Here is a 17614-nt window from a genome sequence, read left to right on the forward strand (position 1 = left end):
AACAATATACAACTGCGGGGCGGCAGTTTTCTGGGGTCTGGTGTAAGAGGGGCACTGCAGCCTCACTACAATGGCTGCCGAATTTTTGTGAAGTGAATATGACTTAGCCGCGTGCTGTCTGGTGTGTGGTCATAGTGGTCTTTGCACCCCAGAAAAGCGACTGATGTTGGGTGGATGGTGTGTGTGTGTGTGTGTAGAGCAGAGGTGAACAAGTGGAAGCACGAGTAATGCGAACAACGGGAAGTAGTGGTGGTCTACCAGAGTGGAGACAGTGTAATGGGTAATTAGGCAGTATGTTGCTGTGTAGGGGAGGTGATTGGATTTCTTATGTACAGTGGATGAAGGTGATGGGAATGTTTTCGGAGAAAATTGTTATGTTGCGGGGGAAAGGTGAGTAGGTCAGTAGAATATATGGCCAGATGGCGGTGGGGAAGGGCAGGTGTGATGGGAGTTTGAGTGGGCGGGAGTGTGGAGGAGGGAGTTTACCTGCATGGTGCAGGTGGGTGGTAGTGTTGAACATTGATCCTGGCCTAGGTCTGGGTGTGTGGTGCGGGTGGCAGGGCTGCTGCGTCAGGAGGCTGCCGCCCGAGCTCAGTCTGGTTCCCGCCAGCTGGTAGTAGGGCCCCGCGCACCCTCCACAAGTCCAGTGGTCGACACTGTCAATATCCCGTTCCAACTCTTTCTCAGTCCAGCCGCTGTCCTGCTGGGAAGACAACCTTCTCTTAAGTGGACAGCAGGTTGACACTCCTCCCCTCTACAGCGCATACTACAGTTTTGGTGTACTGCATTTGTTGTTGATTAATACATTAAAGAAAGAAAATGTGTTTTGTTACAACACGAGAAAGGATGTAACAAATGGGGCGTAGTAGTGTGTTTACTGATGACGGAGGTGACACTGTGAGGTGTGCGCCTTACCTGGGGATGAAGGATCCCTCACTTAATCATACAGTGGAAATACTGGAGTCAATTATTTTGTTTTCATGAGACAATGGATGATTTTCCTGTATGTTTACTGTTATGAATGGCCTCACGCTGTAATAGATTAGTCCATTTATAGATACTATTAAGTCTTTAAACCAGTGTCTCACAGTAGAAATTGTACTTTTTTGTCGTTATGAAAATTTCCAACGTAATTCTGGAGTTGATTGTTTATTGATGAATTAGCTGTACGTGATGGGCCCTAACTGTGTTCAGGGAGGTTCTTGTCGACCCGTATACGTAGAGAAAGGGACATTATAACTGGCCTCTGCTGCAGTTGTATGTGTCGTCGTGTTTTCAGTATTAACACAATTTGAACTCACTGCATTTGTTCGTAAATTGCATTAGAATGTTAATCTCAAGAATGAGTTATGAAAAGTATTGCGTTGAATACCTTAATTTACACCTTACGTACATGTGCACTGTCATTTAATACAAAGAAGATAATTTTTTGGTGAAAGTAATTAGTTTACAGGAAAACCATGATTAAGAGTCATTTGATGTATCGTCTGAAAGGATAAAAAGGCGAACAGTTGAGGAGCCAACCTTGTCCCGTAAACTGGAGACTATTGCGTAGTGTATACAGTGGTGGACCGACGTAACGTTCAGTCATCCGTGGAGGCATAGTTTGTGCTTAAATTATACAGCGATTATTCAGAATTTTTTACAGTGGAATTATTTAACCATTTTGATTGCCAGTTTAAAATTAATGGATTTCACACCTTATTTGGGATTGGTTACTGAGGTAATTAAACTGGTCTGTGTATAACTTTGCTCTCTTGTATGATGCGTTGAGGAGGCAGCTGGGAGGTGATGAGTTTATGGAAGGAAAATCACGTTGTAGGTTTATGTTGATGCTGAGGAATAGACAACGAGTGGATGAGCTGTATGGAGACTGTTGGACTGGGGGGGCGTCACAGTCGAGGTATTCTTACTGCCGTGTTGTAGTATAGTGTGTTTAGTGAGTTACGTGTCAGTGTCCCCGAGGAAGTTTTACAGTGTTGGCCCACGAGTTGACATACCGGGCTGAACCTTCATCAGTAATGGCATGGAAACAGTGACTCGGTGTGACTCATTCCTGCTTGTCAAAATTACGCAGCGTTTTCCTGGAAATGATTAATTTGATGCATCTTAACGAATGGTTGCAGCCATGAGCGAGCCAACAAGAAACAATAATGAGGAGGAGGAGCTCTCGGTGTAGTGGTGTTGAGGGAGGGAAGAGTGACAGTCCAGGGGCCGTGACCGACCTGCGGGATGACTGCATCTCCTCCCGGGTGTTCCAACACATCAGCTTTTCCGATTCAAAATCAATAGCCAGCATCCCATCCGGGCTTTTATTTTGTACCACCATTCCGTGCACAGTGTGTCACCCTCACCCTGTCCTTCAGTTCTACTCTGGGCTGACCAATGTTTTCATATAGTTCTAAACATGAGCGGCAGTTATCATTAATATATTGTTGTTGTTATGTGTTCGTATTATGTGTAATCATATAAGGAATTCAGTAAATTGTTAAATATATACTGAAGGTTTACAGTGAGTTGTTCAAGTTGCACTGTGAGTGAGATTTAGACAATAATTATGATAATTTTATAATGCTTATATGATGTAGTTACACGTTAACAGGTTTTAAGAGCTGAATCGGGTCCTGACACTCCCTGGTATCTTATGTACAACGATTACATTCATTTTCTAATGCAATCTTGTACATTAATTGCAGGGAAGAGAATCACACACCCATTGTACTCTGCACTGTTTATGGCGGTAATAATAGTACCCGCTCGGAAAGGAACGGTCTAAAACTCAAGGCATGGAATGGAGTGCGTGAAAATGATATATTTTTGCCCGAGAGGAAGTAAGCTACAGTTTCACCCAGGAAAGAGCAGATTTTGTGCTCGGCGAGCCTCGAGGGCAACTAACCCAGGCAATGCACTGCTTGTCTTTGTCTGACGGACCTGCCTTGCTTCACGTGTGTGTTTAGTGTCTTGCATTTTACTCTTTATTTCACTTGAATTTTATTTATATGCGTTATTGACATCGACGCTGTGGTTATTTAAAAACAATACAATTTCCGTATAATGGCAAGATGTTGTGACTGGAATTAATGTAGTTTATTGTCCAACATGAAGCTCCTGACGACCAAACCATGTGGCGGTGAAATATCTCGGGTCTTTCTTGTGAGTTGTGATTAGTTTATTGTTGAACACTTCTTATCGTCAATAATTATCTCTGATTAACAGCATGGGGGGAGGGGGGACCCTCTAAAATACGAAGAAAATCAATATGAATAAATTTTAAAATCTCAGCTGGCAAAAGTGTCGAGGAGGTTTAGTCCTGAACTGTTCTGTGCATTAAAGCAGGCAGCCTCCACTCCTGTAGGTGTCGCACTAACCGGTTATAAAACCAAGTACGGCACAAGTTCCTCTCGTACTCAAAGACTTAATGAATAGCTGTAATGAGAGAAACTTGGCACTGTGGCCGAGTCAGCTGCTGTGGAGGAGGAAACCGTCCATTGACTAAATAAGAAATAAGTCAAGTCGTTGTTTTTGTGTACTTATTATTCCGGTAAACAAGACTAAACACATCTTATTGTTTAGTAAAGAGTGGCAGCAGTTCACGAGTTATGGTCGACCATCTGTGGCTGGCGATATAATTAGAAATGAGAGAGTTGAACTTAGTTAAAAGAAAACATATGTTGCGATAACCTGCTGTGTCGTAGCCTGATAAACAAACGACATCCAGCGATCATTTTGTCTGTTGTCGCCATAAATAATAATAATATGGGTTTTTTTCAGACACGAAAGTAAACAAAAACAACGCTCCAGAAAGGGGAAAGTCTCCCCCCTTAGCTGTGGAGCCTGAAGGTCACAGGTCAAGGAGCTATAAAGGGGAAGATTCCTATCGATTTTGGGGTCACTGGGTTACAATATTAAGGTCATATAGTGCTGGTGTTGTAGTGAACATGTAATGATAGTGTTGTAGTGAACATGTAGTGATAGTGTTGTAGTGAACATGTAGTGATAGTGTTGTAGTGAACATGTAGTGATAGTGTTGTCGTGAACATGTATCTGTACTGTTCTTATTAATACTTAGTACTGTGTTAGTGCTTTTTGAATATACTGGATTGGGTTTGTAGTGGTATGTGCCAGCGTTGAGTGAACATGTCTTGGTGAGTAAAGGAACAAGTGAAGGTTCACCGCGGGGTCTGTGGAGATGTAATTATATCGCAGTTGTACCTTATTTGTGCCGACACTTACCAGGCGTTGAGGGGCGGCTCCTTCTGTTCCCGGAATTGTGCAACCAAACATCCCAGCTGACAGCCTGATAACCACAACCAAGTACAGCCTCCTTGACCTGAAAACATTTGATGACTCTTTTATCAAATTCTCTCTTGATAAACCCCCGTTGGTCTTTCAGAGAGCTTACATTGACTCGGAAGATTTTTTCCATTCGTTAACAAGGCTGTGAGTTATGACACCGAAAAAAAGTTTGTCACACTGAAGAGTTATTAGACTACACATGTGCGTTCTTTTGTGGTGTTTGAATGTCGTTGTATTACCGTTTTATTTTTAAATACTCGATACCTTCAAGGATGTTGCGGAAGATGTTTGACTTTTTATTTCGTAATTTTTTTTTTAAGTTCATTTAAAAACTCGTTTGATATAGAGACTTGTTATAGGTGTTTTTTAAGGATAAATTTGGTCTGATGTGTTATGGTTAGTAGGTGAGGACCCTTACCTGCCACCGACCCTGCCTACCTCGCCTCACCTTTTATGTCGTCCCTCTCCTCCTTCCCCCCTTCTCCCTCTCCCCTCTCCCTCTCCCCTCTCCCCCATATCATCTCTCACTGGAGGGGGTTGTTATCACTTGATGCTTCTGTCCGCAGTTAGTGTCCTGTTGACATGTCTTCCTCTCACTGACATATGATGGACACACCGAACTCCCGCATCTTCATCAAGTGGCGTGTGTCTCTAGATTAGGTTAGGTTAGATTAGATTAGATTAGATTAGGTTAGATTAGATTAGGTTAGGTTAGGTTAGATTAGATTAGGTTAGGTTAGGTTAGATTAGGTTAGGTTATGTTAGGTTAGGTTAGGATATTATCTGGCCATCGTAGCGTTGGAGGATTTAAGGGGCTGGGTGAGGCCGGCGAAAAGTTTGCTGTGTTGGTAATGTTGAGCTGTTGTCCCTGTTCTCCTTACCAGCAGTTACGGTGGCTGGAGTCTGTGAGTGAGACATAAAAGGAATTCACGTTGTTATTTGACGTGTGTGTGTGTGTGTGTGTGTGTGTGTGTGTGTTGGGGGGAGGGGACTTTAAGAGTAACCATGGATGTTGATTGTGGTAGATGATGATGGTTGTTGTTGTGGTATGTAGTGGTGTTCAGGTCCAATTGACTGTGGTAGGTGAAGTGTGTTGTGGTGCCTCAGGGTGATGCTTGACTGTATAACCCGAGGCCACGTTAATCGACACAAGATAAAATTTCTCTAAAAAAAAAACCCATATCGTTATGTAACAATAATAATGATGATAATACTTAGGCCAGTTTGCTTCTATCAACCCCACGTGTCCGTCATCTTCAATATACTGTAGTTAAATATTGATTATATATAGCGTGATGTCGTCATCGTGTCGTCATCGTGTCGTCATTGTCATCCAAGTGCTGATTGGTTGATTTTTTTTTATGTAAGAAGGAAAGAGTGCAAATAGTGAGGCACAGTTTTAATGATGTCACAGACTGTACACACACAAAAAAGATGCTGCCTTGGTTTATTTACTGTCAACATTATACACAGCAGCCAAGACAAACACTCCTAATGCACTTGTTAAACGCTCCATGATCGTGGTTTGGTAAGTAAGAAAGGTGAAACTAAGTCAGTATATTATGAATTATGATGCAGAATCCTATTGGTGGTGGTGGAAGAGATTACTCGTTCTGTCTAATAACTACCGATTTACTGTAGTTGTATAATGAAGTATGCCGGTAGATAGCTCAGTGTATGCCATTCACATTTGTTGTATGATGAATCTAATACTCTTATGTGACGCAGAAAGATCGAGAAAACTTATAATAAAAACAATGCCCAAAAAAAATAAATAAATAAATAAAAATACGTGATCACCCAAGCAGAAGATTAGAACTTTATTACAACCAGAGTGATTTTAAGATACTGTATAATGAAAGATAAAAGATAAGACATTTTGAAATCTTGAATTGTACATCTGGTTATAAGAAAATGTATCCTCGTATTACTGAAGCGTTTATTTATTTATTTAGTTGATTTATTGTAGGTCCTCAGAGCGTCCCTATTACTGTTTAAATGGAGCGTTGGTAATTATCGGTCTAATACATCTTTAATTATGTTGTTTGGTGATTTGTATGTGTATGTAAGTTGTGTTTTTTTTTTCAGTGTTAATTTCCCTTCATCAATCCAGTCATGTGTTTGGTTACAGTTCAACTTGTACAGCCTTACGTAACTAAATTATGCCATAAGACAATATATAATCTGTGGATCTTATGTTATATAACTACAAAGTAAATCATATTTGTTTTAATAGGGGGGTTATGAGCACTAGATCTGGTTGAACGCTTAGCTCTGGTCTGGTCCACATGAGGCGCAGGAGCAGTGATGTCAGTTTTGCACGGACGATAACTTAACCCTCCAAAAGATAATTACTTTCTGTACTGTGTTAATTATAAATGTTCCCTATTATTATTAGTAGTAGTAGGAGTAGTAATAGTAGTAGTAGTAGTAATAGTAGTAGTAGTATTTGGTTTGTCTTATAAGTTGTGAGACTACCAAACAACCATATTGGGTGGGTTAGGTTAGGTTGGGTTTTTTCTCCGTTACTGGGTGTATTGTCCATAATCTCCTTGAACCATAGGGCTTTCCGGTGTTGTGGTGGCTATAGGCTCCTGTTTGGCCCGGGGGGGGGGGGACCTTCTAAACTTTCCTGGGAGTCCTACAGAGGAGTGAATAATCTGGTTCTTACTATAACCGTAGTTAGTTGTTAAGTAGTATGGGTGTGGCGAGGGGAGTAAAGTAACCTTGAGTTGGACGTTGCGGCACAGTGTTGTAATGCTTGGATGTTTACGTTGTTTTCCACGTCGTTGCTGGTGATGATAACAAGGTCTCGAGTGTGAGGGGCCGTTGTATGCTGGGACTCCTCGAACAGAATAGTCCGTCCTGGTCTTACTGGACCTTAATAGTATCTTGCTTTTGAAATGGACTATGAGGGGAAAAGGTTAGGAAGAGACCACATGTCCTCTGCCGCCGTAGGTACTAAGGTTGTATCGCATGGTAGAGAGTTTTAGTGTTAAGATTACTGCTTCGGGGTTTAATGTATCAAAACATTTCCAAGTATTGTTCTAGTCTAGTGTTGATGAATTCACATTCCGTTGTTTTTCAGCTGTTAGTTATAAAAGGCTGCTTATTAAGTCTCAGACTATCTTTCACAGAATCTTTCTGTTGTTTTGAATAAGTTGATCAAAATTAGTGATGGTGGAGGGGCTTCCTCTCTCAAGGCCACTACTACCTGTGGTCCTGAGGTAAACACAAGTCAAGAGAAACTGTCCTGGTGAGCGTTCACTTGTTGCTGTTGCCACATTGAGTGGTTGCTGGGTAGGTTTTATATTGTAATGACAGGGTTTGTGTAAGGCACGTCTTGTGTGGGAGACGCTCGCTATTACTACGGTGGGGAGAGTGATGAGCGAGCGTGTCGTGTGTGTAGGCTGGAGTGAGGCTGCTCTCCCGACCCAAGACCATGTTACTAAAAATTTATGAAGGTGAGTAATTTATGAGCAACAGTGGTAAACAGGGTCCAGACGCGGTAACCAACCCGCGGGGTAGGTTGTGTGGGGGTTGTTACCGGGCTGGGCCTCCCTCTACCCCGTGTGGCCCCGAGTGCTGTGAAGAGGAGTCTTGTGATCATTACCATATTTCACGTGACGTCTGGGTGGGGTGGACGGTAAAAATTCCTGCTGCCTCTTAACACGAAACCTTCACGCGCCCCCTCACCCCTTCTTACACTCAGTGGGACGCCTAATTATTTTTCTGCATTTATTATTAGCCACAGTCACGAAGCCATTACTCGAGATGGGAAGAGAGAATTAATGCATGACGGCAAACACTGGTCCGTCATCGTGGGTCTTGTATTTCTTAAAACTGTGTTTGGAAATATCCGTGTTCCTTGATGGTACACGCGCTCGCTTAGGCTTATTGTAGCGTGGCTGGGGTGCCTGGAGACGACCATCGCCTGGGGTGAAAGGTGTGTGTGTGGGGGAGACAGGTGTGGTCCTCATGTTGTTCATCTGGTTGTGTTTGTTATGTTCTCAGGGTGTAGGTGAGGCTGTTGGTGGCTCTGAACACACACAAAATACGTTAGGTAGGTATGTGTAAATATATACTGTGGTTACAATAGCAATATCCGGTGGTGTGGGGGCAGGTACCAGGAGTAGTGGGGAGTGAGTCAATAACTTTGTCACGTTATAGACTCAATCTTTATGTGGCAGATGTGGAAGGTCAACTCATAAAGCCTGGAGTTTTCTTTTACATCAGAAACTGCGGACAGACAGACGAACAGGGGGGACTTCAACAGGATCGTAAAAAACGTTCCTAGTGGGAGCGTGGACAGGAAGCTGGAGGGGGGTGGGGCGGGGAGGAGCGACCACCATTGTCTCCCCACCACGGGACATGACCGATACACAATGCCCACAATTACCCACCATTATGCTCCTATCTCCATGCTCCTTGAAGCAGTAATAGCTAGGAGATTGAAGTCGCAGTAGGGATCATCCTCACGAGAATCATCTGATGAAGCGAGAATCATCTGATGAAGTGTCATGATTCTCGGTGTTGATCAAGCCTGAAGCAGTGATGAGGAGAAGTGTGGTGGTGGAGGGAGCGTCGAGTGTGAGGCGTTGAGAGGCTGGTGGGTGCGTGGTTTTAAGTGGGTTAGGGAGACCGGGTGAGGAGGGTGTGTCACGGGAAGCGGAACTACACCCTTGCCTCTGTCTGCTGCTGCTTCGTCATTATCGAGATCTTCTAGGGGAGGGAACCTTCCTCACTTACCTCATCCCTCTCCTCCACAACCCCTCCCCCCCCCGACCCCCTCCACAATCCCCCCTCCAACAATCCCCCCTCCAACAATCCCCTCCCATTTCAATCCCTACCATAACTATTCACACCTGTATCGGATAGTAAAATTACCGTTCAAATTCCATTGGTATATATTGAGATAATACTATAGTGGTCAGGTCAATGGACTGTATTGATATATTATTGATATGGGCGGGTTTTTGTAACTTACTTCCTCTCGTATAAATAAATTTGTATGTATTGCACCTGCCAGTAACCAACAGAGGGGTGTACCGTGTTCAGTGTACCTCGAATATACAGTACTGGGTTTGATTTACAGAGGCTTGTCCCCATTCTCCGGCCTCTCGGATAAAAGGTCACTATGTAAACTGAATTACTCTCGCTCTCTCTCTCATTCATTAAACCAGATGTCGCACTGTTGTTTTGATGTTGTGTTGTGTTGGTGGTGTTATTGTGTTGCGTTGGTGTTGTTTCAGTGAGTTGTGTTGGTGGTTATGGTGTGGTAGATGCAGGTAGTAGTGGTGGTAGTACTGGTAGGTGGGTGATGGTGTGTATAATGTTTATTGCAGCGTCAAATCTCACGGTGATCCAGACCTTGGGCTGTGGTCTGTGGGGGTTTCCTCTGTTCTTAAGCAATATCAATTTGTTGGTGTTCTTCTCAGGCGCGTTGTTTGTGTGTTATTTTGTAGTCCGGTTTGGGAACTTCGTCATTCATTGTATTTTTGCTTTTTATTTTGTTTTTGCATATAATTCATCTGTATAATTCACGACATTTGTGATAGCATTTGCGTATTTTTCAAGATCATTTCTGTTCGATGGGTTTTGGTAGATTTACTTCCACACACACACACGCACACACACACACACGCACACGCATATAAATATTTTGTCATCTGCCACACGACCTCTAAATGTAACCTGATTGTTTATTGTTTGTTTTTCTGTTTCGTCACGGTGATAAACCCTGACCTGTTTGTGTGTGTGTACACTTAAGTTTATATCACTTTTTATTTGTTTTAAAAATAACAAAATATGGCCAATGTATACTATTATTATTATTATTATTATTATTATTATTATTATTATTATTATTATTATTATTATTATTATTATTATTACATACACTTGTCAGTATATTTTCACTTGGCGTTTATTATAGTAGGTTGGGTCCCCTGCCTGACTGCGTGACGTTCATTAGCTCGACAGCGGTGGAAGTACATGTTAACACGCCTTGGTACTGAGTGGTTCATTCCCGGGATTATTGGCGCGTGTGAGATTTACAACCAGATGAAAATTAAATGACGGTGAAACCTTTCTAAAACAACAACTTTCTATTAGAGAGTTTGTAAAGCGTATAACTGATAATTTAAGCATTGAATATCTGATGTTACAGGTTTATTTAGTTATTATTATCTGGGGAAAAAAACATGATTTTATTTTATATTTTATGAGTGTAGAAGATGATGGATGTGCTTCACTACACTCTGTCTCAGGGCTGATATAGGCTGGTAGGTGACAACTGTGACCATTAGGGTATGGGTGTTGTAGTGCAGCTTGTGTGACAAACTGTTCCCAACATATCCTCCGGACCTGATTGAACCTCATGACCTTGTAAATAGGAGTGTGTGGGGGGGGGGGTACGTGTGGTTTACCTCTTGGAAGGCACTGTCAGTCGCCCCGGAAGGCACTGTCAGTCGTCCCGGAAGGCACTGTCAGTCGCCCCGGAAGGCACTGTCAGTCGCCCCATGTTCTTCCTATTGAATGGTTTAGAATACCTTACAGTGGTTGACGGTGGAAACACTACAAGAACCTACTAACGGTGTCACAGCCTTACAGTATAGAGGGGGGGGGGGTGACAACGGCCTAATAATGGAACAATTCGGTACCTGATATTATCCACTCATTGGCAGACGTTTAAATATATCACCCGTTATATCCTCGTCGAGTTATTTTACACAGATGAACACGAGGTTTGTTTTTTTATTACGACCGAGATGAAAAAAACCAGGCAGTTGTGCGTGCGTCTCTCCGTCTTTATTTCGGAAACGGCTAACCTTGAGTCGCCATCTTATGTCCAATATTTATCACATTACGGCTGTTGGTCTGTTCACTTATGACCGTACACTTGATGAACTCGCAAAAGTAACCGTATTAAAAACAACGATTCCGTGCCAACATGATCCTTATAACCGTAATACTCTGGGCCGTTAGTCCACACCACCGAAGGCTACATCATAGGTCACTCTTACCTGTTCACTGAAGGTTTGTAGATCAGTGTCTTGTGTAAACATTTTATAAGGACAGACCAGTATCCCTCCCTCCCCCCCCCCCTTTTTTTTAAATTGGTGATGTTTCAAACTTTTCCTTTTGTCTGGTGATGAGCTTTGATGACGTCCATGTATTTATGTACTTAGGTGAAAACTTTCCAATTTTTAGAAGAAAGTTTGTGGACTATGATTCGTACAGACGATTATTATTGTTGAATATAGATTCCAGGATTGTGTTGAGCTCTAGACACTGGCCGGCTGTATACACTGATTACACGAACCAAGGAAGTAGTATTGTATTCGTTGTTATTATTGATATGTGATCGTTCAGGTTATTAGGATTATTTACTAACATTTAGAAGTTATCCTCGGTGTTTTATTTTCCTCATTCCTGGATTTTGTTGTTGTTATTATTTTTTTATTTAACTTCTATTGCCAGTCGTGACCTTTCCTCCGCCTCCGGTTACCTTATGTAAAGTTCTCAGTCATGTTTTCCTGGAGGGCTGCGTGAACGGCCAAGTGTTGGACATGAACGAGAGCTTTGGCCAGTGGAGGCGCCCCCAAGTCTCCCCCTCACTCCTTGCGCCATCTGAACCTGGAATTTAAGATGTTATTCCGAGATCCTTTGTTTTGTGGGATATTTATAACCTTGTGTGAAAGAATGTGTTTAGAAGTTATAGGAAATGCGTTTTTAACGTAGCTATAATTCAGGCGTTAGTGTTTGTGTGTTTGAGAAAGGTTGAGTGTGGCGCTACGACGTACGTGTGTGTGTGTGTGTGTGTGTGTGTGTGTGTGTGTGTGTGTGTGTGTTTTGCCTCGGGCGGAGAGTATTGTTGTGATGATCTTCCGGCAGCCTGCAGTCAGGTACCTCAGGGGACGCTCGTCTCGCCCCGACTCTCACCTGCTTACACCGGAGGTGGGGGGGGGGGATAGCTTGCAGTATCGGAGGCGCTGTATATGTTTAAAAGGTGGAGCGTGGAGCTACATTTGAGATTCTCTTATCAAATTTGTCACATGCCGTTCATTAAACTTAAATTTCAGCCGTTTATTGTGATCTATAGAGTGGTGTAAATAAATGAGGTAAGGAAGCGTATATAATTTTTATTATTATACTAGATTGTGGGATGTTGTGTTAGATGTAGGTGGGTGACTGTACGGGCCAGGTGGATGATGGGTGACTGTACGGGCCAGGTGGATGATGGGTGACTGTACGGGCCAGGTGGATGATGAGAGGAAGCCGCTGTGTTAAGTGGTTGTCGGAACGCGCTGTGACGGATGGGTGAGGCAGTCAGGCAGGCAGTGTCGTTCCCTCAGACAATACAGTTGAGGCGTCCTCACTACAATTGGGCATGAATTATGTGGAGTGTGAAAGGGGCTGATGAGTGGGACCCGGGACAATAGAGGGTCCCAGGTGCTCTATATATTGTGACCATGAACACCTTCCTCTTATTGTTCAATGTCAGGTAGATGTCACGTACCTGGGCTTTGTGTCGCACCACATAATACTGTATGATTATATTTTATTATTTAAGTGTAAAATATGTAAAAAAAAAAAAAGTCAAGTCCACCCGTCTCCTGAAATAAATGTGGAATGAGTAATTTTGTATTTTTTTGAATGAGTAATTTTGTCTCGTATATTTATAAATTAAACTTTTATCGTAATAGATGTGATGATTATAATAGTTGGCAGTGAGTGTTTGAGGTAGAGATGAGACAGATAGTAACAGATAGTACGTGGGGTTATAATCTGTCTGGGAACCTCTGGTAAGTTTAGTGAGGTAGCAGGTGTGTGTGTGTGTGTGTGTGTGTGGCGTTAACGTGGGACCCCTGGTTAAGTGTGTCTATCTCTCACACTGTTATACACGTGAGGCGTGAAGGTCATGACTGATGGTTTTCCTTGAGATATTTTGACATTGTGAATATATTTATTGTTTGGTGATTTTTTCCTCTTGTAGTGATGCGTGAACCATGTGCGTACCTCCACCTCCCTCCCACCTACCTACCTACTCTCCCTCCCTCCTCCCTCCCTCCCTCCCTCCCTCCCTCCCTCCCACCCACCTACCTACCACCCCTACCACCTACCTCCACCCACCCACCCACCACAGTCATAGCCTGCATGGGGGGGTGGGGGCTCCTCACAACATGCTGTACACTGGGAATTGGAATGAGTTCAAGGTAAAGGATCAGTGTAGGTGTTCAACATGTCGTAATACGCTACTGAAAACACGCAAAGGAACAGTTGGATGACGGTGCAGTTGGTGGTATTAAACAAGACAGCTTTGGAGCGCTGTGGCCAGATGGATAAATTGATATGTGTTGTGGAAGTTGGTAATGAAGTTAGGGAGGAGGAGGAGCAGTGGAGTGAATAGTCAGCCTCTCCATCTCTCCCTCCCCCTTCTCAGCTGTTCTTGTCCGTCCTGTGTGAGAAATGTAAGGAAAAAAAAATATTCTCATGTTGGTATATTCCTAAATAGTTGTTCTTATTTTCCTCGTCGACGCTCTCTCTCTCTCTCTCTCTCTCTCTCTCTCTCGCTCGCTTCATATTAAAGTACCTAGGATTAAATCACACTTACGGGACATAACTAATTGTGTAATTGTAGCTCTTTGTGTAGAATGGGTACACGACCCCATAAGTTTTGTTCTTGTAGATTATTGGCGACATGTTGATACTGAACTTTTAAAGGGGCAGTTCATTTGTTGATTCATAGAAAAAAACTGGAGCAGAGAGTCATGCGGTGTGTTGTGGAGGGCGTCGTTATTAACTGGGGGGGTAGGTGAGATAATGACTACGGAGGATACGATAAACAGTGTCAGGTACTGCCCGAGTCACACCCTCACCCAGTACCTCATGTCTCGCGGTATGACCTCAGTTGTGGCGCCACCTATTGTTTTGTGTCGGTACCAGGCACGTTGGCTCCTGAATTGTGTGAAGATTGACTTAAAATTCGATAGTTTTATTTTAGTTATTTGAATGAGTTGGTGACTATCGTAGATTTTTGTAAGTGTTTATGTTTTATTAGTTCGAGTATTGAGAAAATTACTGAATAACGATATCGTCCTTATGAGTGACTGGAGTCTTTACATTCACGACGGTAGACTTAGGCTGTATGTAATTACAGTATGTGTAAGAATCATATCAACGAGCATTGGGAAAGTATTCCTATTATGACGTAACCATTTTTCTTACTGCCATGCTGAGAGGATGAAGTAGGAATGTGTGTGTATTACATCCGTCCCTAGATGTTACCACCATAACCCAACAATGAACCGTGGATTAGTTAGGTTAGGTTAATATAACACAAGAAGATCAGTAATCAGCATTTCCTGTAATCAGAAGCATCCGGAGTTAAGGTTCCTTGAGCGTTGTGACACCTGGCTTGGGGACTGGCTGACTGCTCTCGTTGTGGACGCCAGGTACCGCCAGCAGTGTGACGGGTCTAGGAAGGTTTCACTGAGTGCACACAGTAAATACAACATTGAGAAAGCTTTAGAATATACAAGCCGAGTCACGTGTAGTCTTGAATTACTTTAGAGATTAGGATCATGTACTGGGCAGAAAAAGTTAACATGGCTGGCAGTCTGTAAAATAATTTGTGAGGATTTGTGTTGACTGTGGCACTGTTGAGAGGTTTGTGACACTGTTGTTATGTTTGTGTTGACTGTGGCACTGTTGAGAGGTTTGTGTTGACTGTGGCACTGTTGAGAGGTTTGTGGCACTGTTAGGTTTGTGTTGACTGTGGCACTGTTGAGAGGTTTGTGGCACTGTTGTGAGGTTTTTTGTTGACTTTGGCACTGTTGAGAGGATTGTGCTGACTGTGGCACTGTTGAGAGGTTTGTGTTGACTGTGGCACTGTTGTGAGGTTTTTTGTTGACAGTGGCACTGTTGAGAGGATTGTGTTGACTGTGGCACTGTTGTGAGGTTTGTGGCACTGTTGAGAGGTTTGTGTTGACTGTGGCACTGTTGTGAGGTTGGTGTCGAGTGTGGTACTGTTGTGTGAGACTCCGTACCAGTAGTGTGGATGACTCACAGTGCGACTCAATTCTTAATTATTACGTAGAATTGTAGATGTGTGAAGATGTCCCCCTTCAGCGTGTCTCCTCCAACAGGTGCTTCCTGTCTTGCCTCAACACCAACCAACCTTCTCACTTCCCTCTCCACCAACTGTTTCCTCACCACCTCGTCCACCTTTTTTCTCTCGTCTCCTGCCATCACTATCAGCGCATTACCCAGTCACCACTACCACCATCCTGCCACCACCTTTAGAGTGTAGTCAGCCACACTGGGCCCTCACCCCCTTACTCCCCCTTTCCCCTCAGGACAGACCAGTGTGGGGTTAGGTGGGAGGCAAAACACTATTCGATTATCTCTGATGAAGGTTGTGGATGACCTTGAGTGTAAATTACAGTGGTGTTGGGAGGCAGTGTGTGAAGACGTTCCTGTTGCTCTACCGGGCGTCTCCTGGGTGATGCTCCCTCCTCTCTTACGGCTACAAGTCCCTGGGGTTTCTTGTTTTCTATTGAGAGAATCTTTCGATGATATAGTTGTTTACACACACACACACGACAAATTTAACTCAAGTTTATTTTCACGTTTGTGTCAGCGCACTTGGCAAGGTGCCTGGTTATTCAAATCATAAATCCGGTTCCAAATAAATCTGTTCTCAGGGAGTTTTACATTAACGTCGTAACTGGGCGTCATCACTCGCTTAAAAAATTCTTCCTCTAGTATTTTTACCTCTAGTCTGATGCAGAGATATAAGGCCTCCCTCCTGCCCTCACCGATCTGTGTACAAGACATTAATACAGGATGAATGCCTCTGGATCTAACTTTACCATTGATCTGATTCACTATTCGAGGTCATGGGCTGAAGTTACACGTTAAAATCATGTTTGTGTTAAAGGATGCCCCCCCCCCCCCATACTGTTGTTATGAGACCTGTTAGGATTCTATGTCATCACAACATGAAGTCTAAAGTCACATTCTACCACTGCACTGCACTTGTGTTGTTATGGTTTGATTCGTATGTTGGTCATATATCAGTGTGTGACTCGTGTGTTGCACTTATAATACAGTGTGACTCATGTGTTGCTCACCCACTACAGTGTGACTCACGTAGCACTGTGTATGGCCCATGTACAACAGATAGCTCACGCACTCTCCCTACATCCCTTGTAGTTTATACAATACGCATAGTGTGTTAACCCCTTGAGTACGTTGACAACACCTCGAGTACGATGATTTAACCCCTGGAGTACGATTACTTGTTGACTTTTTAAGGGTTATATCATGGTACTCAATGAGTTATATAGTATTCAGGGGGTTATATCATGGTACTCAAGGGTTTAAGTCATCATACTCAAGGGTTTTTGTCATGGCACTCAAAGGCTTAAATCATGGTACTCTTGGGGTTATATCATGGTACTCAAGTGGTCACGTCTCAGTGAGGCAGGTAAGGAGGTGACGGAAATTGTTAATAATTCGTCATTCTGGTCGCGTGTCAAGCCTCACCGTGACCATGACAGTGACTCATAACGTCATAGTGAGTGAGTGAGTCTTGTAGGTAGCTATTGGAGTGTTAGTGAGGGACAACTTTGACGGGGTGTATTTTTGAGGAACTACTGTGAGTGTAGGTGTAGGAGATAAGCTTGACGGTATGTATATTAGAAGAGTCTGGCTTGAGTGTAGGTAGCGATGGGAGAGGAAGTGTAGTAGAACCTTAACGTCGAGGATGTAGAGGGGGAGGTGGGGTGCGGTAGGGTGGGATGGGATGGGGTTTTGTTGGGGTGGGGGACGACCTCAGCTTGGTGTAGCGTGCGGCCATGAGAACTGCTGCTGCTGCTGCTGTAGCCTCTCATTACTCTGGCTAGAAAGCATTATACCATCGCCTGTCATATCCACGGAGGTCACGTAGCTAGAATTTCAAGGTGAAGTGCTTTTGCTCCCTCTCAAAGCATGACTTGTGTTAACCTTATGTATAAGAACTGTGTTAATTTAGTACACTCCTGGTGGGTAAAATAAGTTGACTAGATCTCTCATTGGTTCTTTAGTATTCTGCACTAGTATGAAATTACGCTTTTAAGCTTTATTTGTGTCTGAAGGTAATCGTGTATGAAAACCCTGAATAATAATGAGTCAAAGGAGAATTAATTTGCTAATAAAAGAAGCTTTCTAATTTTTAAAGCGGAACTGTGAACGGTTTAATAGGTACGCTTCACGGATGGTCGTGGTGGTGCGTCAAGTATTGTGTCGGGTGAGAGGCGTTGTGAGGGTGCGG

General features: G+C 43.2%; 1 protein-coding gene across 1 annotated transcript in view; it reads left to right on the forward strand.

The window, feature by feature from the left end:
- Nucleotides 1-598: 598 nt before the first annotated feature.
- LOC121871466 (flocculation protein FLO11-like) overlaps nt 599-17614 on the forward strand; it is a 222094-nt gene continuing 205078 nt past the window's right edge. The window contains exon 1 of the mRNA XM_042373806.1: nt 599-737. The gene's annotated coding sequence lies outside the window, so the exon portion shown is untranslated. The remainder of the gene's footprint in view (nt 738-17614) is intronic.

The sequence above is a fragment of the Homarus americanus genome, unplaced genomic scaffold (assembly GCF_018991925.1).
Source record: "Homarus americanus isolate GMGI-L3 unplaced genomic scaffold, GMGI_Hamer_2.0 scaffold45698, whole genome shotgun sequence".
Lineage (NCBI taxonomy): Eukaryota > Metazoa > Arthropoda > Malacostraca > Decapoda > Nephropidae > Homarus > Homarus americanus.